Below are 25,201 nucleotides of genomic sequence, written 5' to 3'. Positions count from 1 at the left end.
TAAGGATCCAGAACTCAAGCAATAACTTTACAATGTAACTTTGATGCTAATATTAACGTATCCCTACGTGAACAATCTGGCAAAGTGCTGTTAGCAATAGTTTATGATGTGAAAAAGCACTGACGTGTGTGGAGTGACTCATGTACAGCAGCAGGCCTTTTTCACACCAAAGCAAGTTCAGGGAAATTTATGAGAAAAAAAGAGTGTCAAAAGGAAGCATTAATTCTGTAAAGATATTCAAGTATCTTTTAATTGCAGAAAAAAAATTGCTTACTGATTTTGTTTTTCAGAACTAAATCTAACAACAGTTATGGACAGATTGTGGTCTGGATTGATAGTAATTCAGCTTTCTGATGCTGTTAAGTTCAAAAACATTTCTCAGCCAGTTGATGACATCAACATTATATAAAATTAGTCATAAAATCAGCAGAAAGGGGTGGTAAGACCCAAAATCATATTAAATATTAATATTTAATCTGATTTTAAAAAGAAGAAAAAAAGGGTACAAAGTTACGATTGCAAAGAGAAACTGCAGTAGGAATTGATTGTACCAAATGGGATTTCTATCTTACTAAATAATCTTTTAACTCAACTCTTGTGGTTGAATATCAAATGTTTTTTTAAAATCACTGATCCCACTTGTGCATTCTCTACTATATAGAGTGATCATAGCATTTATTCAAAATAGTCAGCTTCTAGGACCTCACATCATGCCCAATAAGAAAATAATTTCATTAGTCCTATGCCAGCACTCATCCTTTATTAAAAACAGTAACCTTAGCAGCTTAATGTGCAGCAAAATACCAAAGTTTTAAATAAAGTACAACCACCATTGATTCAGGAACAGGAGATCAAATAAATGTATGGAAAAGAACAGGAAAAAGACTTCAATCTTCCACTTGCAGGAACTCCCTTTGGATGGTCTGCAGTAAATCCACACTCACTGTATGTGCTGGTAACCTATTCCACAGACTCTCCACCAAAAGTAGTAATTCCTGGCATCAACCTAACTCTGCTTTTCCAACTTTCATTGATGTCCTAGTCCTGCACTGCCTATCTAACTCAAATAACCTATGATCTGGATAGAATCTAATCCCTTCATTATTTTAAAGACCTCAATCATAAGCTTACAATAAGTTTACAAGTTTCCAGAATAAAAAGCCCATTATCTAAGCCTATTCTGATAATTAAAGGCCCTCAAGTGGGTATCAATTGAGTTACCCTTCTCTGAACTTTTTCCACGCCCTTGATATAACCCCACCATGAAAAGGGGAGGGGGAGAAGTGTAGGGGGACTGGACACAGTGTGCTAGATGCAGCCAAACCAAGTACTTGTACAAGGTAAGAATTGTACTTCTAGTTTTCTATTTTATTGTCCGACCTATAGTTCCGAACACCCTATTCAATTTTGCAACAGCCTCATAACACTGTCATGGACTTTCAATGTTTTATGAGCTGCAACCCTCTGATCCTTCTCCTTCTCCACAGCCTTCAGTATACATTCCTGCTTGGTGTGTACATGCCTGGAATTGCCCCTGGCCAAATACATCACATTGTACTTGTCTATCTCAAACATCTTCCACACATACTCCCAATGCATATAGATGCATGAAAACTATTTATTTCATTTTAAGTCTTAACTCCTGCACATATCTGGATGTCAAACTAGTTGACTGTTCCCCCGATTTCTTCATCTAGATCATTAATAAAGATCTGGAAGAGCAAGAAATCAGATATGGATTCTTGTGGGACTCCACTAGTGACCAGACCCCACGCAGAGCTGCTACCATTAGTAACTATCTTTTGTCTATGTGAATGCAACCAAGTTGGTATCAAACCCAAGATATGTCCACCAAACCCACAAGATGCAACCACTCATCAGCCTTCTGTGTGGTACAGGATCAAAGGCTTTTTGAAAATCTAGGTGCACAATGTCTACCAGACTTTAATCATTCCTCTCCTCTAGGATGCAGCTGGTACCAGGCTTGAATCATCTAGCATGCGTGGAGCTTGCTCAGCTTCATGCCCAGGTGGGGTCCACGTGCTGGAACTTTAGTAACTTTGTCTTGGAGGATAGGTGCTACCTGGAGTTATTTTGCAGTTTCTAAGCAGTCTGGAAAAGGAAGTGGGCTTCCCTTCTTTCAGATGGGACATGTTTTCTGTCAGGTGTATGTGCAGGGATCACCCACAAGGCAGGAGTCAAAGATCAAACGGTCAGAGAAGGGGTTGCTGGATCTGGAATATTGTCTGGCCCTTTCCACCATAGCTCTGGCTCTATGGCAAGCATACAAAGAGAAGGAGCACTGGAGGACCTGCAGCTTGCTGGACCTCTGAGGTGCATTTGTTAAGTGCCATATACACAACCCTGTGTCCAGGACTATGGCTTGCTCTTCTGCTAGCTGAAGAAAAAGCAGGGTGTCAGTCAACGACTCCTCAGGTTGCTGGCCAACAACAGATGCCGTGTCATGGGCCTGGAGGAAATTAAGAGCAGGGCCTGTGCTTTTTACTACACTCTTTTCTCCCCAGATACAACCATCAATGATATATGCAGAGTTTTGAGAGAGAGGACTTGATGAAGGTCAACTTGAAGGGTATTGGACAACTTGAAGACCCACTAACCTTCAGGGAGCTAGCCAATGCCCTCCAACAACTGTCCTAGAATAAAGCCCCAGGCATGTCATGGAATTCTACACAGAGTATTCTGGGATGTCCTGGGAAAAGCAGCAATGATAGGGGAGATTCCCTTTTCTTGGCATAGAGCAGGCATTACTCTGCTGCCTAAGGAAGGGGACCTATGACACTTGAAAAAAAACTGTCATCCAGTCTCCAACCTCAGCAAAATCTTTGCCCTGGCCATGTCTGTCTGCCTTGGCTCCATGCTGACCAGTCCTACACAGTCCCAGGCCATTTCATCTATGACAACATCCATCATTCCCAGAGGGCTGGGCACCTTCCTTTCCCTCGATCAGCAGAGGCATTTGACAGGATGCATCATGAGCATCTGTTTGGAACTCTGCAAGTATTAGGTTTTGGGATGCACTTTTTGGCCTGGATTCAACTTCTGAATCACAGGGTCACATTAAGTTAACCGATCTTTGACAGTCCCCCCTCACTTTGGAAGAGGAGTGCATCAAGGTTGCTGTTGGGACTGGCTCAGTGTAGGTTGATCATGGAAGCCATTGTTTCAACTTACGTTAAGGATATGCTCCCAATGGTAAGGGATCCCTGTGACTTGGGGAAGATGCACCAAGTGTACTCTGCTGCACCTACCGCATGATTTTTGTTAGGTAAGGGCATCAAGGGATATGGAGCAAAAGCGGGTAAATGGAGTTGAGTTACAAATTAGCCATGAGCTAACTGAATGATAGAACAGACTCGAGGTACTGAATGGCCTACTCCTATTCCTATGTTCCTAATCTCTGGACGTTAACTAAGCCAATGGCAGGCAGACTCCCTGCTCGGGGAATTCTGTGCATTCAGATGGAGCATCACCCACTTGTATCTGGGAGTCTACTTCAACCCTGCTGAGGACACCTGGCCGGCAAACTGGACCGAGCTAGAGACAAAAGTCACCAGTTGTCTTGGATGTTGGACAGAATTGCTCCAAATGCTACTTTTTAAAAAAAAAACAGGTGTAGAGCATTGGTCATAAACTAGCTGATGGCCACTGTGCTTTGAACTGGTCAGTGACAGTTGTTCACTGTGCCTCCTCTCCCTGAATTTGTCACCAAGGTTCAGAGGAAACTGACTGATTTCTTCTGGGAGAAAGGGAAGCACTGGGTCTCTGCCAGAGTTCAAAGTCTTTCACTTGGGCAGGGTGGTCAGGTATTGGTGTATATTCGCATCCTGGTGACGACTGTTCATCTTCAGACCCTGCAGAGGTATCTTCACGTCACCAAGTCTCTGAAATAATGCACCTGTGAGGTTTTTCTTCTGCCGGATGCACTGCCTGATCGGTCTCGGTCTGGGAAATACTGAATGTCTGGAGCTTGGTTGCTTCCAGTGAGGACTCTCTTCCAACAGAGATGGTGGTGATTGCTAAGAAGCTGCTCCTCCAGAACCGCATCTTGCACGTTTAGCTTCGACAACACATGGCCAGAAGAGAGATGTACTGGGTGGCGGTGTTACATCTAGCCTACGGCCAAAGCCATCCAGGAATTAAAATCTACACTGGGCCCCGACTCAGTTAGTTGTATCGAGGAGATTCAATTGCGTGAAGCAGTTCTGGCCGATCTCGCGTTCGAGCAGAGCTGCTCGTCGGAGTGAGGCCCCCAAAAATCCCTTGGGAACCTTTACCACACAACTTGAGTCTTCTCTCCGAAATTCCCTCCGTGCCATTCTGTTCTACATGGAGGGATTTCTTGTACACATTGTTGCACATGCTACTTCTTCACTTTTGTCTCCCATCTGCCACTCTGATCCGCCGATCGGCAGGATGTTCTGCCAAGGTGTGAGTGGGCATTCCCCAGTGGAAAGCCCTTTATTGGGGACTCCTCCCAGGCACCACTGAGGACCTGCAGTGGAGTATGTTGCATGCTGCAATGGCTTCAGTGGTCTTGAGCGGCTTCACTGATGTCAGGGTTGGTTGTTTTGCATCCAGGATGAAACCATTATATCACATCTGCACACAGTGCCAGAAGTTGCAGCCCCTTTTCCATTACCTAAAGTGCTGCTCATCAACTTTGGATTGCACTTTACATTTATTAATTCATTTGCGGGATGTAGGTATAGCTGGAAAGGCCGGCATTTATTATCCATCCCTAGTGGCCCTAAGGTAGTGGTGGGCCTTATTCTTGAACCGCTGCAGGTCAGTGTGGTGAAGGTTCTCCCACTATTCTATTAGGTTGGGAGTTCCAGGATTGTGGCCCAGCACTCCATCTTTGGTTGCCTGATGCGCAGGCAGATTGGAGGGTCTACCTCCTAGTCCACAATATGTAAAATTAGTGGAGGATGGGGAAGGGCGAGCAGGGTTACTCCAACTGCTTACCTCTTTAACGAGCCCTAATTATATACCCGAGTGTCCTTGAAGCTTTCTGCAACTGGCAGCACTGCAACATATCACCTGTTCAATAAATAATCAGAATAAAACCACTATGCAATTTATACATGCACATACCTGCTTTGATTTAATGGTGCCCCCCCCCCACGAAGGGACCCTTGTAGAGATATTTATCCCACTGGCATTGGCTAGCTCAATGTTACTGCATTGGCCCAAAAAAAATAGAAACACATCTCAGGAGATACCTATATCTAAGCTCGTCAATAGCTGCATATGACTGTACTCTAACTTTTTGTTTATAATGCTTTTATCATTAACATTACATGGGATAATTTTAAGGTCCTATTAATTTTGCTGCTTTTGAACCACCATTTGATCTCCTGTTCGGTGGTTCCTTACCTTAAGTCATTAATCTCTGAAATGTAACCTTGCCAAAAAAGCTTTCCAAAATTAACTAGGAGAAGGGGAGAGGAGGCAGGGAAGATTGAATTAAGATTTAAATCTCAGTTAGTGATGTTGTAAATATTGCATCAAGGTTTTCAGTTCCCTATTTCTAGCAAAAATCATAAATTGCCCTAAAAAGAACATGTGTATAACCAGAGGAAATCCTGCCACTATGTTCACAATGTTCCTAACACAAAACGATGAGAAAAATATTCTAGCTCTTCCCCCTCCCCCCTACCAAGTGGAATTTCTCAAAGACACGGTGAACAGAGGGAATGCGGTAGAAAAAAAAATAAGAGTAGATACTACTTACTTGGATTTTTGGATAGCTTTTGACAAGGTTTCATGTTGATGATTAATGGCTAAGGTAAGGAATGAAGTGAAATATAATAATGGACAAAAATAGGGGACAGAAGGTAGCAGTAAATGGAATTTGGAGAGATTACAAGTAAGGCACTCCAGGGGGTGGTTTTGGGAAACCAAATCATACGTACATGTTAAATGGAACAATGTCACAGATCATGAAAGAACAAGGCCCTATCGTAGATAAATCTGTGAAATGCCAAAGTAGTCATAAAAGACATACGAGGTATTGAGTTACATTAGCAGATGGACTGAATACTAAGGCATGGCTCAGACCTCATCTGGAATATTGTGAGATGTTCTAAGCAACTAACCACAGGAAACATTACTGCCTTCGAGAGGATACAGGGGTGAGCAACAGAAAGGAATCCAGGAATTTGTTGTGAAGAAAAGTTAAGGAAGTTAGGTTTGTTTTCTTTGGAAAAGAGGAAACTTTAAAGGCAATTTAATTTAAGTTTTCAAGATTATGAAAGCAGCTAACAAAACGGACATAGGCAAATTGTTTACTCTGGTGAAAGGAACACAATTAAAAGTTATGAGTAAAAGGGAAGTTAGGCAGAACTTTATCCACACAAAAGATAATAGAATAATTAAATAAGTTGGGAAAGTCATTGTAGTAGGCAGTATAAATGGCTTCAAGAGACAATTGGAGAGAGAAGGGATTGAGGGATATGGTAGGTGCGACTGATCTATGAAAAAAAGGACAGGCTTGTTTGTGCCTAATAACCTTTTTCCTGTCCCTAACATTCATTAAGAACTTATAATTAATTCAACTGAAAACAGGGAAAAAAAAATCTGAATTTTGTTCAATAGCATAGAAGCTCACTTATAGTAATGTTAATTGTTTACCAAAAAAACCTTGCTGTAGACTAATATGAAACTGAACAAAGAAATGTGAGATAAAAGATTCATATAGATAAAGCTACATTCACAGTGCAGGAAAAAGGAGAATAAGCTGGAGGAAAGAGAAAACAGATAGCCTCTCGTGAACTGTTCAATTTAGTCATAGGTCAAACCCTGCAATGAAGGGTCTGTCTTTTAAATGATTAACCATTTCCACATTTTATGGGAAAGGCCAAAGTAAAATGTATTCAAAATCTAAAAGTTTTTTTTGGTACCAAACATCAGTCTTACTAACGGTGTAATGCCTTCAAAATGAGAAGGCAAAAAGATAAAATAACAAAACCAATGCAAGGCAGAGTTCAAATATTTCTTTCAAATTTATGAGGTTCATGCTCCAATTCTCATTTTGCTGAGTTATAACAATCATAGCTGTAGATCTGGTACAAGATACTGCAATGTCAGACTTTTAACTCAAAAAACGAACATGATAAAATAGCCAAAGTGAAAGGATCGTATGCAACTAACCAAGCAGTTACAGTACAGAGTAAACTGTTAGTTAAATAGATTTTTCTATTTTGGGTCATGTTTTCAAGCTTCTGTGCAATTAGTTCACTGTTTATTTCTACATAGGAAGTATGATGGCTGATGGCTATGTTAATTTTAAAAGCAAACTCAGAACCCTGTAAAAAGAAAGATGCAATGAGTGCAAGTTTCATTGCATTTGCCATAGTAACATGTGTTTTGTGCTAGTTACCAGGGCAACAGTTTTCTTTCCTTCATAACCTGAGGAAGGAGCTAGAAGCAGTTGATTTTGAGCCATCGGGTCAGTTCCAAGAAGCCAGTAAGTTCCAATGACAGCAGGAAGGTTGCTGGAAACGTTAAGTGGAGAAAGACAACTGGAGGAAACGCCAAGGACATTTCTCACTAAATTGGTTCAAAGTTGTGTGGAATAGTACGTCAGCTTCTGGGATTATGTCACACCAAGAAAGGCAACCTGAGACATAATTGCTAACCATCCAGGTTTTAAGCAAGCCCTCAGGATTTTGGCTCTCCGTTCATACTACTCATGCAGTGCCTCCCATTCTGATGGATTCTCAGGACTTTACAAAACACACCACAGCACAGCACTTTGAGAGTTATCTCTTCTGTAGATGTACAATGCTTTAGTGCCTGCACAGAAGAGAAGAACCATGGAGGATTATATGGTGATTCAGCCAGACCCAGAATCAGCTGTTGTACTAACTCCCAGATGGACAGCATGGATTGGGGCTAGTCGGTAATTATGAACCAAGGTTTCCTCATTAACAAGGGTCTGATGTTTCCTTGAGTGTTTCTAGCTCTACAATTATAGCTCTACCCTCAGCTCCTCATGCCATCAGGGCAAGTACAAGTGATGTGATTAACCACATTTTAAATAATAAAACAGAAAAAATGTCAAACCATTGAAGGTTTTAATGTGCAGATCATTAACAATGATTCATACTGGACTGTGCCCTCGACCTTGTGTTTAAATTAAACATGACGACATTAAGCCTGCTCTAATCGCAAGCTTTATAAATCAAGACAGAGACGCTCCAGAGACAGAGTCCTCTGTTGAAGGCTCAGTGCTCTAACCTTTTCGTGCAACCTAGGCCCACTGGACGATCCTAATCTTTCCTCTACAATTCAAGATTCCAAAGGTAAAACAAGTTAGGGTAGGCCTACCTCAGTTTTTTTAAAAATAAAATTCTGAGTCCCAGTGTATATTATTGACATCACATATCATTGTAGTATTACTCAGATATAAAAATTGATCCTTTTTTGTCAATATTCAGAAGTTTCAGCCCAGGTGGATTGGCCCGGGAAGAGGGATTAGTATCTAATATTAGGTGAAATGGATATTCACTGTTTCTTTAAAATAATTAAGAGACTAGACGGTGTCCGTGTGGATAGACTATTTGAATTCAATTGGTTAGGGGGAACTAGGGGACATGCATACATGACGTGTAAGAATAGAAATAGGAACAGAAGTAGGTCATCCAGCTCCGTGAGCCTGTCCCGCCATTCAATTTGATCATGGCTGATCTGTACCGCATCTCCATTTATCGTCCTTTGCTCCATATTCCTTACCAAACAAAAATCTATTAATCTCAGTCTTGAAAATTTCAATTGACCCAGCATGCTCCGCCTTTTGGAAGCGTGTTCCAGACTTCTAACGTTTGAGAAAGAAAATGCTTCCTGATTTCACTCCTAAATGATGTAGCTTTAATTTTAAGATTCTTCCCCCTTGTTCTGGATTCCCCCACCAAAAGGAAATAGTTTCTCTGTTCCTATATTACAACAGTGACTGCACTTCAAAAGTACTTCATTGGCTGTAAAGCACTTTGGGATGTCCTGAGGTTGTGAAAGGTACTGTATAAATGTTTTTTTAAAACCCTATTGAATCTTTATAATTTTAAAGACCTCAATTACATCATCCCTCAACCTTCTAAACCCAAGGGAATACAAGCCATGATTATGCAATCTGTCCTTATAATTTAACTCATTAAGCCCTGATATCATTCAATTGAATTTGCACTGTATCCCTCTAAGGCCAATCTATCTTTCCTGAGATTCAGTGCCCAAAACTGAATGCAGTACTCCAAATAGAATCTTACCGAGGCTCTGTACAACTGAAGCATCACTTCCTTACTTTTGTATTCCAACCCCCCTGAGATAGAATTTAACGGTCCATTCCATTAGCCTTTTTGATTACTTTTTGTATCTGTGCACTAGCTTTTAGTGATTTGTCTACATGGACAACTAAATCCCTTTGCTCCTCCACAGCTTGTAGTCTCTCATTAAGAAAATATTCCAAGCTGCAGCATATTTGAATTATATTTGCAGCAAATTGCGGCATTAATGTGCCACTGGACAATCGGGGAGCACAACGGCCTAACTTATGACATTTGTCACCAAAATTGCCATTGCAGTGAATTCTAGGCCTGTTTATCACAATGTACTGGGGAGGGGAAAAAGCGAGAATTTACAAAGTCTTTTCATAGAAGATTATATGGGTGGATACAGTCACTGATCGAGTGGATAGTATATGGCCTGTGGAGATTTGAACTTAATAGGCCAAATGGCTTTTACTCATTCCATAAATTTTTATGTAGCCCTATGTTTAAGTACAGAGTCAAATTACACCCTTTTCAACTTTTGACAACCAGTTTTGACATTGTTAGATTAGGTGAAGAGTTATCATTAAATTTGCATTTAATAAAATGATCAATATGCTTGGGCTTGACTAGAAAATATTTCACAATACTATTTATGATTAATCATGTTTTATTTCAGTTATGTGGTGTGATTCTATGATTTCAATAGTTGGGGAAATGACTAAGTTCTACAAAACAAGATGAAAACTATTTTGTTGGTTTGATTATTCAGATCCGGAGCTCAATTTACTCAGTTATATTCTGAAGCCAACTTCACATTTGTACTATTCTGTTGATTCTCTGTGCCCCAAAAAACTAAAAGGAAAACAATTTGAAAATTAAGTACAGGTAGCATCTGTCATGTGTTGACAACACTGCTATATGCACTGATAAATGGAAAACATCTGTCGCAGGTGTGCATTATTGGACTCGGCCTGGGAATGCACTGAACACAGGATATACATCACCTATAATACTATGACCACTCCTAAATTGAGCAAGCTGTATACTCATTACTGTGTTGGTCATCCACTGCCAGGTCAAGCAACATTTATACTCATTCATTCTCATGCTCCAGGGTCATTCTGGAGGGCAAGGTCAAGCCCAAGCTTCTTATCTATAAGTCTGACCCCACCCTCACTTCCATATAGACACTGATGACACTCAGCCTCTCCTTAGACCATAAGAGATAGGAGCAGGAGTAGGCCATTCAGCCCCTCGAGCCTGCTCTGCCATTCAATGAGATCATGGCTGATTTGATTTTTACCTCAACTCCACTTTCCCACCTTTTCCCCATATCCTTTGACTCCCTTGCTGATCAAAAATTTGTCTAACTCAGCCTTGAATGTATTCATGATGTGGAGATGCCGGTGATGGACTGGGGTTGACAATTGTAAACAATTTTACAACACCAAGTTATAGTCCAGCAATTTTATTTTAAATTCACAAGCTTTCGGAGGCTTCCTCCTTCGTCAGGTGAACGATGTGAAAATGAAATCCTCGAAATGAAATCGCATTTATAATTCACAGAACAATGCTTGGTGAGTACAGACAGTTTTTTCAACTGCCCGTTGCCAAGGCAATCAGTGTGCAGACAGACAGGTGTTACCTGCCAGGTCTCACAGAATATACAAATCACCAAAAAAAAAACAACAAACAAAAAAAACAGAGATAGAGAGGTAGAAACATAGAAAAGACAGCAACTGACCCGTTATATTAGTTGTAATATATCTCAAGACCCACGGCAAGGAATCACTAAAGAGACTACACGATAACATCAACAAGTTCCATCCCACCATCAAGCTCACCATGGACTACTCCTCAGAATCAGTTTCTTTCTTGGACACACGAATCTCCATCAAAGACGGGCACCTCAGCACCTCACTCTACCGCAAGCCCACGGACAACCTCACGATGCTCCACTTTTCCAGCTTCCACCCTAACCACGTCAAAGAGGCCATCCCCTATGGACAGGCCCTGCGAATACACAGGGTCTGCTCAGACGAGGAGGAACGCGATGGACACCTACAGACGCTGAAAGACGCCCTAGTAAGAACGGGATATGACGCTCGACTCATCGATCGACAGTTCCGACGCAGCCTTCAACATGTCATCAATGAGGACATACACCTCGCTATGGCCATCCCCACACCTCCACTACTCGCCTTTAAACAGCCACCCAACCTCAAACAGACCATCGTTCGCAGCAAATTACCTAGCTTTCAAGAGAACAGCGTCCACGACACCACACAACCCTGCCATGGTAACCTCTGCAAGACATGCCAGATCATCGACAGATACCACCATCACACGAGAGGACACCACCCACCAGGTGCATGGTTCATACTCCTGTGACTCGGCCAACGTTGTCTACCTCATACGTTGCAGGAAAGGATGCCCCAGAGCATGGTACATTGGCGAGACCATGCAGACGCTGCGATAACGGATGAACGGACACCGCGCAACAATTGCCAAACAGGAGGGTTCCCTCCCAGTCGGGGAACACTTCAGCATTCATGGACATTCATCCACCGACCTTCGGGTAAGCGTACTCCAAGGCGGCCTTCGAGACACACGACAACGCAAAATCGTCGAGCAGAAATTGATAGCCAAGTTCCGCACCCATGAGGACGGCCTCAACCGGGATCTTGGGTTCATGTCACGCTACACGTTACCCCACCAGCGAACAAATGTTATCTGTTTTTAATATAACGGGTCAGTTGCTGTCTTTTCTATGTTTCTACCTCTCTATCTCTGTTTTTTTTGTTTGTTGTTTTTTTTTTGGTGATTTGTATATTCTGTGAGACCTGGCAGGTAACACCTGTCTGTCTGCACACTGATTGCCTTGGCAACGGGCAGTTGAAAAAACTGTCTGTACTCACCAAGCATTGTTCTGTGAATTATAAATGCGATTTCATTTCGAGGATTTCATTTTCACATCGTTCACCTGACGAAGGAGGAAGCCTCCGAAAGCTTGTGAATTTAAAATAAAATTGCTGGACTATAACTTGGTGTTGTAAAATTGTTTACAATTGAATGTATTCAATGACTCAGCCTCCACAGCTTTTTGGGGTAAAGAATTCCAAAGATTCACAACTCTCTAGGAGAAGAAATTCCTCCTCATTTCCGTCATAAACGGGTGACCCCTTATTCTGAGACTATGCCCCCTAGTTTTAGATTCCCCCATGAGGGGCAACATCCTCTCAGCATCTACCCTATCGAGTCCCCTCAGAATCTTGTATGTTGCAATAAGATCTCCCCTCATTCTTCTAAACTCCAATGAGTATAGACCCAACCTGTTCAATCTTTCCTCGTAAGACAACCCTTCCATACCCGGAATCAACCTAGTGAACCTTCTCTGAACTGCCTCCAACGCAAGTATGTCCTTCCTTAAATAAGGGCACCAGAACTGTACGCAGTACTCCAGGTGTGGTCTCACCAGCACCCTGTACAGTTGCAGCATGACTTCCCTGTTTTATACTCCATTCCCCTAGAAATAAAGGCCAATATTCCATTTGCCTTCCGAATTACCTGCTGCACCTGTGTGTTGACTTTTTGTGTTTCATGTACGAGGACACCCAGATCCTTCTGTACCTGCATGACTGAAATGGTGTTGATTGCTTGTCTGGCACCAAGTCATGGTGAGCCAGAACTTTCTCCAACTTAACAATGGCAAGGCTAAATCCATTCTATTCAGCTTCACCAGAAACACGGCACCCGAGCTCCAATTCCATCTTCCCTTTTCCCCCAAATTAGCTGTTCACTTAGGCCGAAACTGATGAAGTGCAACATCAGTGTTCGGTTTGACACTGAACTGAGCTTCAAAGTCCATATCCTGTCCATCGCTAAGACCGTTCATTCACAGCTCTGTAATATTATCTATCTCTGACTTTACCTCAACTCACTGTCGCTGAACCCCACCATTCACACCTCCTTCACCCCCAGGCTAGGCCATTCAATGCTTTCCTCGCCAGCTTCCCAAGTTCCATCTTGTAAAAACTCTTAACTTGTCCAAAACTCTGCTGCCCATGTCCTATTCTGTATTAACTCCTGTTTAGCTATCACTCTTTGTCTGCTTCACCATCAGTGGCAGGGCCTTTAGTCATCATGTCCTTGCATTCTAGTATTCTCTTCTTTTTTTAAAATTTGTTCTCAGGTGATGTTGACAAGGCCACCTGTGCTGTCCATACCTAATTGCTCTCTAGGCCACTTCAGAGGACAGGAAGTAAGAGTCAATCACTTTTGTGAGGTTTTTCAGAATGAAGAATTCCACTTGTTTGCCTTGTTATACTGGAACAAACATCAAATTGGAAGAGCAGTTAAAATATTAGATTTACAGTGAAACATACACTGTTAATTGGCCTCTACTCATTTTTTAAAAAAAACTTATGGGAAAATTTTGTACTTGTTGACCAATAACCACAGAATGACGTTAATTTTATCTGTACCTTAGAAAGACCATACTTCATGAAACCTTTATGAGAATTAAAATCTAACCTCAACTCAATCAGCCCCTGTCCACATTACAAAAAAAGCTTCAATTCTTTATCAAGATACAAAATAAATGTCAAAAAGCTAATCAGCTAGCACGTGTTGTGTGGCACTACCACCATGCTAAATGGGATAGATTCAGAACAGATCTAGCAGCTCAAAACTGGACATCCATGAGGCGTTGTGGGCCATCAGCAGCAGCAGAATTGTATTCCAGCACAATCTGTAACCTCATGGCCCGGCATATTCCTCACTCTACCATTACCATCGAGTCAGGGGATCAACCCTGGTTCAATGAGGAGTGCAGAAGAAAATGCTAGGAGCAGCACCAGGCGTACCTAAAAACAAGGTGCCAACCTGGTGAAGCTACAACACAGGACTACATGCATGCTAAACAGCGGAAGCAGCATTCCAAAGGCAGAGCTAAGCGATTCCACAACCAACGGATCAGATCAAAGCAAAGCTCTGCAGTCCTGCCACATCCAGTCGTGAATGGTGGTGGACAATTAAATAACTAACGGGTTGGAGGAGGCTCCGTGAACATCCCCACCCTCAATGATGGCAGAGTCCAGCACATGAGTGCAAAAGACAAGGCTGAAGTGTTTACAACCATCTTCAGCCAGAAGTGCCGAGTGGATGATCCATCTCGACCTCCTTCAGAGATCCGCACCTTCACAGAAGCCAGCCTTCAGCCAATTCAATTCACTCCATGTGATATCAAGAAACAGCTGAGTGCATTGGATACAGTATATGCTATGGGCCTCGACAATATCCCGGCTCTGGTGCTGAAGACTTATGCTCCAGAACTAGCCGTGCCTCTACCCAAGCTATTCCAGTACAGCTACAACACTGGCATCTACCCAACAATGTGGAAAATTGCCCAGGTGTGTCCTGTCCACAAAAATCAGGTCAAATCCAATCCGGCCAATTACCCCCCCCAAATCAGTCTACCCTCAATCAACAGCAAAGTGATGGAAGGTGTCGTCGACAGTGCTATCAAGCAGCACTTACTCACCAATAACCTGGTCACCAATGCTCAGTTTGGGCCCCATCAGGACCACTCGGCTCCAGACCTCATTACAGCCTTGATCCAAACGTGGACAAAAGAGGTGAGGTGAGAGTGACTGCCCTTGACAACAAGGCAGCATTTGACCTAGTGTGGCACCAAGGAGCCCTAGTAAAATTGATGCCAATGGGAATCAGGGGGAAAACTCTCCAGTGCCTGCAGTCATATCTAGCACAATGGAAGATTGTAATGTTTGTTGGAGGCCAATCATCTCAGCTCCAGGATATTGCTGCAGGAGTTCCTCAGAGCAGTGACCTAGGCCCAACCACCTTCAGCTGCTTCATCAATGACCTTCCTTCCTTTCTTCATTAGATCAGAAGTGAGGATGTTTGCTGCTGATTGCACAGTGTTCATCTCCATTCGCAACCCCTCAAACAATGAAGCAGTCCATGCCCGCATGCAGCAAGACCTGGGCAACACCCAGGCTAGGTGTAGTAAGTGACAAGTAACATTCACACCAGACATGTGCCAGGCAATGACAATCTCTAACAAGGGAGTCTAACCACCTCCCCTTGACATTCAACAACATTACCATCAACAAATCCCTCACCATCAACATCCCGGGGGGGTGTCACCATTGACCAGAAAGTTAACTGGACCAGCCACATAAATACCGTGGCTACAAGAGCAGGTCAGAGGCTGGGTATTCTGCGACGAGTGACTCACCTCCTGACTCCCCAAAGCCTTTCCACCATCTACAAGGCACAAGTCAGGAGTGTGATGGAATACTCTCCACTTGCCTGGATGATTTCAGCTCCAACAACACTCAAGAAGCTCGACACCATTCAGAACAGAGCAGCTCGCTTGATTGGTACCCCATCCACCACCTTAAACATTCACTGCCTTCACCTCTGGCATACCATGGCTGCCATGTGTACCATCTACAAGATGCATTGCAGCAACTTGCTAAGGCTTCTTCGACAGCACCTCCCAAACCGGCGAGCTCTACCGCTTAGAAGAACAAGGGCAGCAGGCACTTAGGAACAACACCACCTGCACATTCCCCAAGTCACACACCATCCTGACTTGGAAATATATCACCATCCCTTCATCGGCGCTGGGTCAAAATCCTGGAACTCCCTTCCTAACAGCACTGTGGGAGAACCTTCACCACACGGACTGCAGTGGTTCAAGAAGGCAGCTCACCACCACCTTCTCAAGGGCAATTAGGGATGGGCAATAAATGCTGGCCTTGCTAGTGACGCCCACATCCCATGAATGAATTTTAAAAAATGCCAGTTCACCTACACAAATAAAACAGGGGTGTTAAGTAATAATTACTATCCCAATAATTATTAATTACCAGTAATTAGAAAAACACAGGAAAGCACTACAGGTTAATTGGTTTCCCCATTGTACTTACAAAAACACAACACTTAATGGAGTTACAGCTGCTAAATTTCAAAACAGCATTACTAAATCAAATTTTACCCGTACTTTGCAACTTTACTCATTCATTCAATGATTTTCTTATATCGCCACAGAAAGGTATTAACAGTTATGATGATTTACTCTTATAAAATAATAGATAGAGCTGGGATGGCTCATTGACCTACAATTGCCATTTCTGAAATAAGCTCCATACATCTAAATTTTGGTAATGCCCAATAACATCTTCAGGGAGAATATACAAAGCCTACCTTTTTTCCCCCCCCCCTTCATGCAAGCACTCATATCTTAATCTTAAAATTCTTCAGATGCTAAATAGGGTACCTTTATAGGCATCTTTCACTTGCAATTAATGGGATAGCTGGCACCTGTATCCTTTTTAAAGGGGGGGGGGGGGCGGAGAACTATAATCTGTTCATTAGTAATCAATAGGCTAGTAAAACACACCTGAAATCTGTTAGTTACTTCAACACTGACAAAATTGAACACCTATCTTTCTCTTTCTCTAGATTATTAGTTTTCCTTGATTTTTTTTTCTGTAGGGAACTTCTGCAATGGATATACTTACAAAACAAACTTACTTTTGGGGCCACTTTATAGTTTAGAAGTTGCCAGACACTTCAGGTAGCAAGACCAATTGACCAGTGCACTGGTTTGGTGTCTTAACCGGATGTGTAATGGACTGCTAGATTCTCCATCATGATTCCTAAAATCAGCTTAGTTACAGGAGACAACAAGCATCAGTGATATCCACCCCAAAAGGGAAGAGAGGTAAAGGGCAAACTAATGCTTTCACTCAGAACTGCTTCATCTGAAATATTGTAGTTAACAGAATATTATCAGGGCCATTGATTCACAGTGATTGAATAAGTCAAATTTTATTTTCATTAAACAGGATTTTACCGGTGTTTAGGGAATTCAATTCCACATTTTTCATCCATTTAATATTAGGGTCATTAGTTTATGGTGACTGAAGAAGTAAAATTCCATTTTCATTATATGTAATTTTGAGATTTTCTCAGACTTTTCTGACATATTCAACTTTCTGCTTTTATTTTGTTGGAGTGGGGTAAATGTCAGTTTGACAAACTTTAATATTTTAGGCTTTGTACACTTCCTTCCGTCATTGGATAAAATGTGAATGGACTCTTCGTTTGGCCTCTCATCATCATGCACCATAGAATGCATTAACCTTTGCAAGTCACACCACTTTGCAAGGAGGTCCAGGAACAGTCACTTGCCCAAAGATGATCATATTTCTTGATTCCACTCATTTTTCTATGAACGCTGCAAATTAGTGTATTTGAACATTCCCAATTTTAGGCAAGAACTTCCTCACTCTTTGAAGTTCATTCTCCACATACCATTATCTCAGTATTCAGGGGAGACCACAAGGCATTATTTCTTTACAAATTCAAGTATGTCAGCCTAATGAGATCCATTTAGTTCATTAACTTTATAAATGCCATCGCTCTGGCCTTCTAGGTATGTTTGTACAGCAGAATGCACTTAGCTCATTCCAACCCTACCGATTCCTAAATAAGTTTTGTAAAATGTTTAATGTTATCCACACCTAGCAATGAGTTGCCCTGAATAGAGGATCAAGCTACTTGTGCTGCTTGGTTGATGGATAAATTTCACAGTATGACTGAAAGTGCTAACCATATTTGCAGTGTGTCCAAAATTTGGAAATCTCCTCCTTGCATTCAATTTTTTGGAAACTTCTTTGGGATTGGGGATATTTCATGTTTTTGCAAACAATTTCCCCAACTTTATCAAGTTAAGGATAAGTACAGATGGATCTGCAACAGGTGAAGCAAACAGGACTGCTTCAGGGACCATGGAGATTCTTCAGAGCTTCCCTGTCTGAGCAGTGTCTGAGTAAAAGTGAAATATATTCCCCTACAGGGCCTACACCATTTGCGGAATTCCACAGATGCTGAGAGGTTGTTTCCCCTGACTGGAGAGTCTAGAACTAGGGGAGCATAGTCTCAGGATAAGGGGTCGGCCATTTAAGACTGAGATGAGGAGGAATTTCTTCACTCGGAGTTGTGAATCTTTGGAATTCTCTACCCCTGAGGATTGTGGATGCTCAGTTATTGAATATATTCAAGGCTGAGATTGACAGATTTTTGGCTCTAGGCGAATCAAGGGATATGGGGATTGGGCAGGAAAGTGGAGTTAGATCGAAGATCAGCCGTGATCTTATTGAATAGTGGATCAGGCTCAAGGGGCCATATGGCCTACTCCTGTTCCTATCTCTTATGTTCTTAAAGATGAAAAATCTTTGAAACCTCAGCAGATGTTCCAGGGGATTCAAAATGGAATTTCGGGTGCAGAAGGGTTAACAGTCATGTATACGCCAAGATGAAAGTGACATGGATTTTAGGGGAGTAATTTTGACTTTGGGCGATAGTGTAAAACTGCCAATACTGGCACTCCCCATTTTCATTTCCATCGAAGTCATGGAAACGAAAGTCGGGAGAGATGTATAATGGGAGGCTGATCTCGTTTGACACTATCACCCAAAGTCATAACTTACCCCTAAGATATCCAAAGAAATCTGTTCAAAAAAAAGAGAAATGAAGGCTCAGGTGGATATTGTCCTCTTTCTTCTCTCTTGCTTTGACACAAAATATTCAAAAATACCCTCAATGTCAGATTGAGACTGAAAGTCTTGGCTGTACTGTCAAGAGTTGTTAATACCTTAAGTTTAGGTTTAAGTCAATGTGTTATGCAACTTGGAGTGCTTGTGTTTACTTGATTTGAGTGAACTGGACTCCAATGTTTTGTTCAATGTTTCAAAAGAAGGATCAATGATCACTTTCTGTCTCAGACTTTGCTCTAACTAATCTTTGTGAGGACAAATATTAGTTAGTACAAAGTCTGAAAAAGGAGCTTTTTTGGAGTAATTTGGTCGGTAACAATGCAGTTATAGAAAGTTTGTTGCAATTAAATATTTGATTCAAATAATCCCCTTGTCATGTATCAGCTGTATATTGAACTCCATTATCAGTGAGTCATTTTTTCAATTACAGGAAGCATCAGTAAAGAGATCAGAAAAAACATGTCTCAGTCACTAAATATTGCTACAGTCCTTTTTCTATTTTTACTATCACCATGAGAATCAGCAAGAAGAGGCTCACGAAGAGCATATGCCAGGAGAACCCAGTCTAGTCGCTTAGCATTGATGTCCTGCTTCCCAAGCAGAATAAGATCAACAGGGGCCTTATTTTCTAAAATTCAGTGCCATTGCCTCCTTATGAAGGGTCTACTCAGACTGTTGAATCATGCTACCACTGAGAAGGTGCCTCGTGGCCACTGGTGCAAAAGACAATTGTGCATCATCCATCTATAGGAAAACTGAGTGGTTTTGTATGTGCTGGTGAAAACACTTGTAGACAACCATACTGGTTAAAGTATTAGCTTGTTTATGGGTAAGATGGATGGATTGCTGTCAAGACCATTCACTGTTCTCCAATTGAGGGGGTCATCAATGATAATAGTATCTGGTAGGAAACGAGATAGTACAGTTTGAGACAGAACTGAAAATGCTGGAAACACTCAGCAGGTCATGAAGCATCTGAGGAGAGAACAGAGGCGTTAGAGTTTCGGGTATGGCCCCTTCGTCTGATTCAGCTGTTGTTTAGCTCAAATCTGGTCCAGGTTGATAGGAAGAAATGTCTACTGCCTCAAAGTGAAATTAATTTCTTTGTATATGCTTTATTATGGAGGCAGAAAAACACCTGGTTTGTGGGAGTTGTAGTGTTGTAGTTCGTCTCAGAACTTTGGGCCATAGCTGGGAAGACCTTAATTAAAGGCCTGCATTTGAAGCAGTGGTAATAGCAGCTTTGATTCCTCGCCTGAACATATGAAAATTTCGACATCCTAGCCCTAAATTTCATGTTTGTAGGATGGACCGGGGGGAAAGGTGAGGGGCAGGCACAACAGGATTAATACCAGCTTGAATTTAGGGTCAGCCTATATTTAATAAAGGGGGGTAAGTTCCTGGCCCAGGACCTTGCAGAGGTGGGTGGGAATTTAGCCTTTAAAAGCTGCTAACACATGATCATTGAAACTTTAATGGGCTATAGCTACTTAAGTGGCTGCATACATAAAAAATATAACATGGAAACAGGCCATTTGGCCCAATCAGTCCACAGCTGCAATATGTGGGAGCTACTGGACAGTTTTGTCCAGGGCGACTACATCTGTGGTAAGTATCTGCAGCTCGAGCAACTTCGGCTCCGAGTTGAGGAGCTAGAGTCCGAGCTGCAGACATTGTGATGCATCAGGGAGAGAGAAAAAGTTACCTGGACACTTTGATCCAGGAGGCAGTTACGCCCCTTAGACTAAATACTGTAGAATTGGCACGTGGTCAAGGACAGGAGGGTGTGATTGCAAGTGAGGCAGGTACGGGGATCCAGGAGGTAGCATTGCAGGAGCCTCGGCCTCTGCACTTGCCCAATAGATACGAGGTTCTTGCAGCCCTTGTGGACGAGTGCAGGGACTGCAGGGAGGATGAGCAAACTGGCCACGGCACCGTGATTCAGGGGGCCATTCAAGTGGGGGGAGTAAAAAGGAATGTGGTTGTAGTAGGCGACAATATAGTTAGAGGGATAGGAACTGTTCTCTGCAGCCAAGAGCGAGAGTCCCGAAGGCTGTTTTGCCTACCTGGTGCCAGGGTTAAGGACATCTCCTCAGGGCTGGAGAGAAACTTGGAGTGGGAGGGGGAGGATCCAGTTGTCGTGGTCCACATAGGCACCAACGACATAGATAGAACTAAGAAAGAGGGAGTTTGAGCAGCTAGGGACTAAATCAAAAAGCAAAACCATAAAGGTGATAATCTCCGGATTATTACCTGAGCCATGAGCAAATTGGCACAGGGTAAATCAGATCAGAGAGATGAATGCGTGGCTCAAAGATTGGTGTGGGAGAAGTGGGTTTCGATTCATGGGGCACTGGCACTAGTACTGAGGAAAGAGGGAGCTGTTCCGTTGGGACGGGCTTCACCTGAACCATGCTGGGACCAGTGTTCTGGCAAACCGAGTAACTAGGGCGGTAGAGAAGGCTTTAAACTAAATAGAGGGTGGGGGGGGAGGGCTCAGGTGGGGCGAAGTTTAGATTGATAAAGAGAAAAGGCAAGGAAGTAGTACAAGAAAGTGAAGGGGGTAATGATAAACAGAGTGTGTCAGGGAGGGACAGAGTGTACAAACATAAGAGTGCACTAGCAAATGGGGCCGGGGTAGGAAAGAATGGTAAAAAGACAAAATTAAAGGTTCTTTGTCTGAATGCGCGCGGCATTCGTAATAAGATAGATGAATTAACGGCACAAATAGAAACAAATGGGTATGATCTCGTGGCCATTACAGAGATGTGGTTGCAAGGTGACCAAGGTTGGGAGCTAAATATTCAGGGTTATTTAACATTTAGGAAGGATAGGATAAAAGGTAAAGGTGGTGGGGTAGCTCTGTTAATAAAGGATGAAATTGGTATAATAGTGAGAAATTATCTTGGCTCAGAAGATCAAGATGTCGAATCAATTTGGGTGGAGGTAAGAAATAGCAAGGGAAAGAAATCACTGGTGGGAGTAGTAAATAGGCCCCCTAACAGTAGCTACACTGTAGGGCAAAATATAAATCAGGAATTAAGGGGGGCTTGTAAAAAAGGTAATGCAATAATCATGGGCGATTTTAACTTTCACATAGATTGGACAAATCAAATCGGCAAAAATAGCCCTGAGGAAGAGTTCATGGAGTGTATTAGGGACTGTTTCTTAGACCAATACGTCGGGGAACCAACCAGGGAACAGGCCATTTTGGATCTGGTAATGGGTAACGAAACAGGATTAATTAATGATCTCAAAGTAAAGGATCCCTTGGGAAGCAGTGATCATAATATGATAGAATTTCACATCCAGTTTGAGAGCGAGGATCTTGGGTCTGAAACTACTGTATTAAACTTAAATAAGGGCAATTATGAAGGAATGAGGGTGGAATTGGCTAAAGTGGACTGGGTAAACAGATTATATGGTATGATGGTGGATAAGCAGTGGCAAACATTTAAAAAGATATTTTATGACTCGCAACAAAAATATATCCGTGTGAGGAGGAAAGACTCCACAAAAAGGGTGAACCAACCATGGCTAACTAAGGAAGTAAAGGATGGTATCAGGTTAAAAGAAAAAGCATACAACATGGCAAAGATTACTGGTAAGCCGAAGATTGGGAAAACTTTAAAAACCAGCAAAGGATGACTAAAAGAATAATAAAGAGGGAGAAAATAAATTATGAGAGTAAACTAGCAAGAAATGTAAAAACTGACAGTAAAAGCTTCTACAAGTATATAAAAAGGAAGAGGGTAGCTAAAGTAAACATTGGCTCCTTAGAGGATGAGACTGGGGAAATAATAATGGAAAACAAGTGAATGGAAAGGAATTGAACAGATATTTTGTATCTGTCTTCACAGTAGAAGACACTAATAACATACCAATAATAGTAGAAAATCAAGGGGCAAAGGGGAGGGTGGAACTAAAAACAATCACTATCACTAGAGAAAAAGTACGAGGTAAACTAATGGGTCTAAAGGCTGACAAGTCCCCTGGACCTGATGGCTTACATCCGAGGGTCTTAAAAGAAGTGGCTACAGAGATAGTGGATGCATTGGTTGTAATCTTTCAGAATTCACTAGATTCTGGAAAGGTCCCAGCGGATTGGAAAACCGCAAACATAACACCCCTATTCAAAAAGGGAGTGAGACAGAAAGCAGGTAACTCTAGACCAGTTAGCCTAACATCTGTCATTGGGAAAATGCTTGAATCCATTATTAAGGAAGCAGTAGCAGGGCATTTGGGACTCATAATACAATCAAGGAGAGTCAACATGGTTTTATGAAGAGGAAATCATGTCTGACAAATTTATTCGAGTTCTTTGAGGAAGTAATGGGCTGGGTGGATAAAGGGGAACTAATGAATGCAGTATATTTGGATTTCCAAAACGCATTCAATAAGGTACCACATAAAAGATTACTGTACAAGATAAAAGCTCATATTGTTGGGGGTAATATACTGGCATGGATAGAGGATTGGCTAACTAACAGAAAACAAAGAGTCGGGATAAAAGGGTCATTTTCAAAATGGCAATCTGTAACTAGTGGGGTGCCGCAGGGATCAGTGCTGGGGCTTCAACTATTTACAATATATATCGATGACTAGGATGAAGGCACAGAGTGTCTTGTGGCCAAATTTGCTGATGATACAAAGATAGGTGGAAAAGCAAGTTGCGATGAGGACACAAAGTGTCTGCAAAGGGATACTAACAGGTTAAGCGAACGGGCAAAAATTTGGCAGATGGAATATAATGTGGAAAAATGTGAAGTCATCCACTTTGGGAGGAAAAATAAAAAAGCAAAATATTATTTGAATGGAGAAATACTACAAAATGCTGCGGTACAGAGGGATCTGGGTGTCTTCATATATGAAACACAAAAAGTCAACATACAGGTGCAGCAGGTAATCCAGAAGGCAAACGGAATATTGGCCTTTATTTCTAGGGGGATGGAGCATAAAAGCAGGGAAGTCATGCTACAACTGTACAGGGTGCTGGTGAGACCACACCTGGAGTACTGCGTACAGTTCTGGTGCCCTTATTTGAGGAAGGACATACTCTCATTGGAGGCAGTTCAGAGAAGGTTCATCAGGTTGATTCCAGGTATGGAACGATTGTCTTATGAGGAAAGATTGAACAGGTTGGGTCTATACCCATTGGAGTTTAGAAGAATGAGAGATCGTATTGAAACATACAAGATTCTGAGGGGACTCGATAGGGTAGATGCTGAGAGGATGTTACCCCTCATGGGGGAATCTAAAACTAGGGGGCATAGTCTCAGAATAAGGGGTCGCCCGTTTAAGATGGAAATGAGGAGGAATTTCTTCCCGCAGAGGGTCGTGAATCTTTGGAATTCTTTACCCCAAAAAGCTGTGGAGGCTGAGTCAGACAAATTTTTGATCAGCAAGGGAGTCAAAGGATATGGGGAAAGGGCAGGAAAGTGGAGTTGAGGTAAAAATCAGATCAGCCATATTCTTATTAAATGGCGGAGCAGACTTGAGGGGCCGAATGGCCTACTCCTGCTCCTATCTCTTATGGTCTTATAGTGTTTATCCATCCTAACAGCAGTAATCCTAATTCCATGTGCCTGCCCTGTTCCCATTTCCCTTTATTATCTTTTCCTTCAACCGTCTATCTTAAATGCCGATATGCTGTCTGCTTCAGTCACTGAATTCAGTAGTGCATTTCACCACCTCACAACCCTCTGTGTAAAAATGTTTTTCCTGCTGTCCGAAATCTCTTAACTTTAATCTCATTTCCACATGTTCTATACTGCTCAATCACTGTAAAGTCTGTTTCTATCTACTCTGTCCCATCCCTTCATAATTTTAAGTATCTCTATCAAATCACTCCATAATCGCCTCAGTTCTAATGATAACACATTCAATTTTCAAGTCTTCTTGTATATTTGCATTTCCTATGAGGCAGCATCCTAGTAAACCTATGCTGTACCCTCTCTATTGCCTCAACATCCTTCCTATATTGTGGATCCTAAAACTGCAAACAGTACTCCAGTTGTGGTCTTAAGGTTTTATATAGATTCACCATTACATCTTAACTTTTATATTCTATACCGCTTGCATATTTGAACCTTTCCAAAGATTGTTTGGGGAAAAAAAAAATGGCTGGCATAATAAACGTGGAGGCATGAAGTAAGAGTTTGTCGGCTACTGATAGGGAGTTTGTCTTACAAGCTCTGTTTGATGGCTGGTAAAACAAAGGTGATGCTGTTTAACGTGGGTGTGAGGAGAGCATGCCTAGCAAAAGGTAGCAGCTATGCATTACATTACAGGCACTATTTACAAGACCTGGAAAAATGGTGGCAT

This window comes from Heptranchias perlo, chromosome 3 (genome assembly GCF_035084215.1).
Source record: "Heptranchias perlo isolate sHepPer1 chromosome 3, sHepPer1.hap1, whole genome shotgun sequence".
Taxonomy (NCBI): Eukaryota; Metazoa; Chordata; class Chondrichthyes; order Hexanchiformes; family Hexanchidae; genus Heptranchias; species Heptranchias perlo.
The sequence above is the reverse complement of the archived record's forward strand: the minus strand, read 5'-3'. Positions refer to the sequence as shown.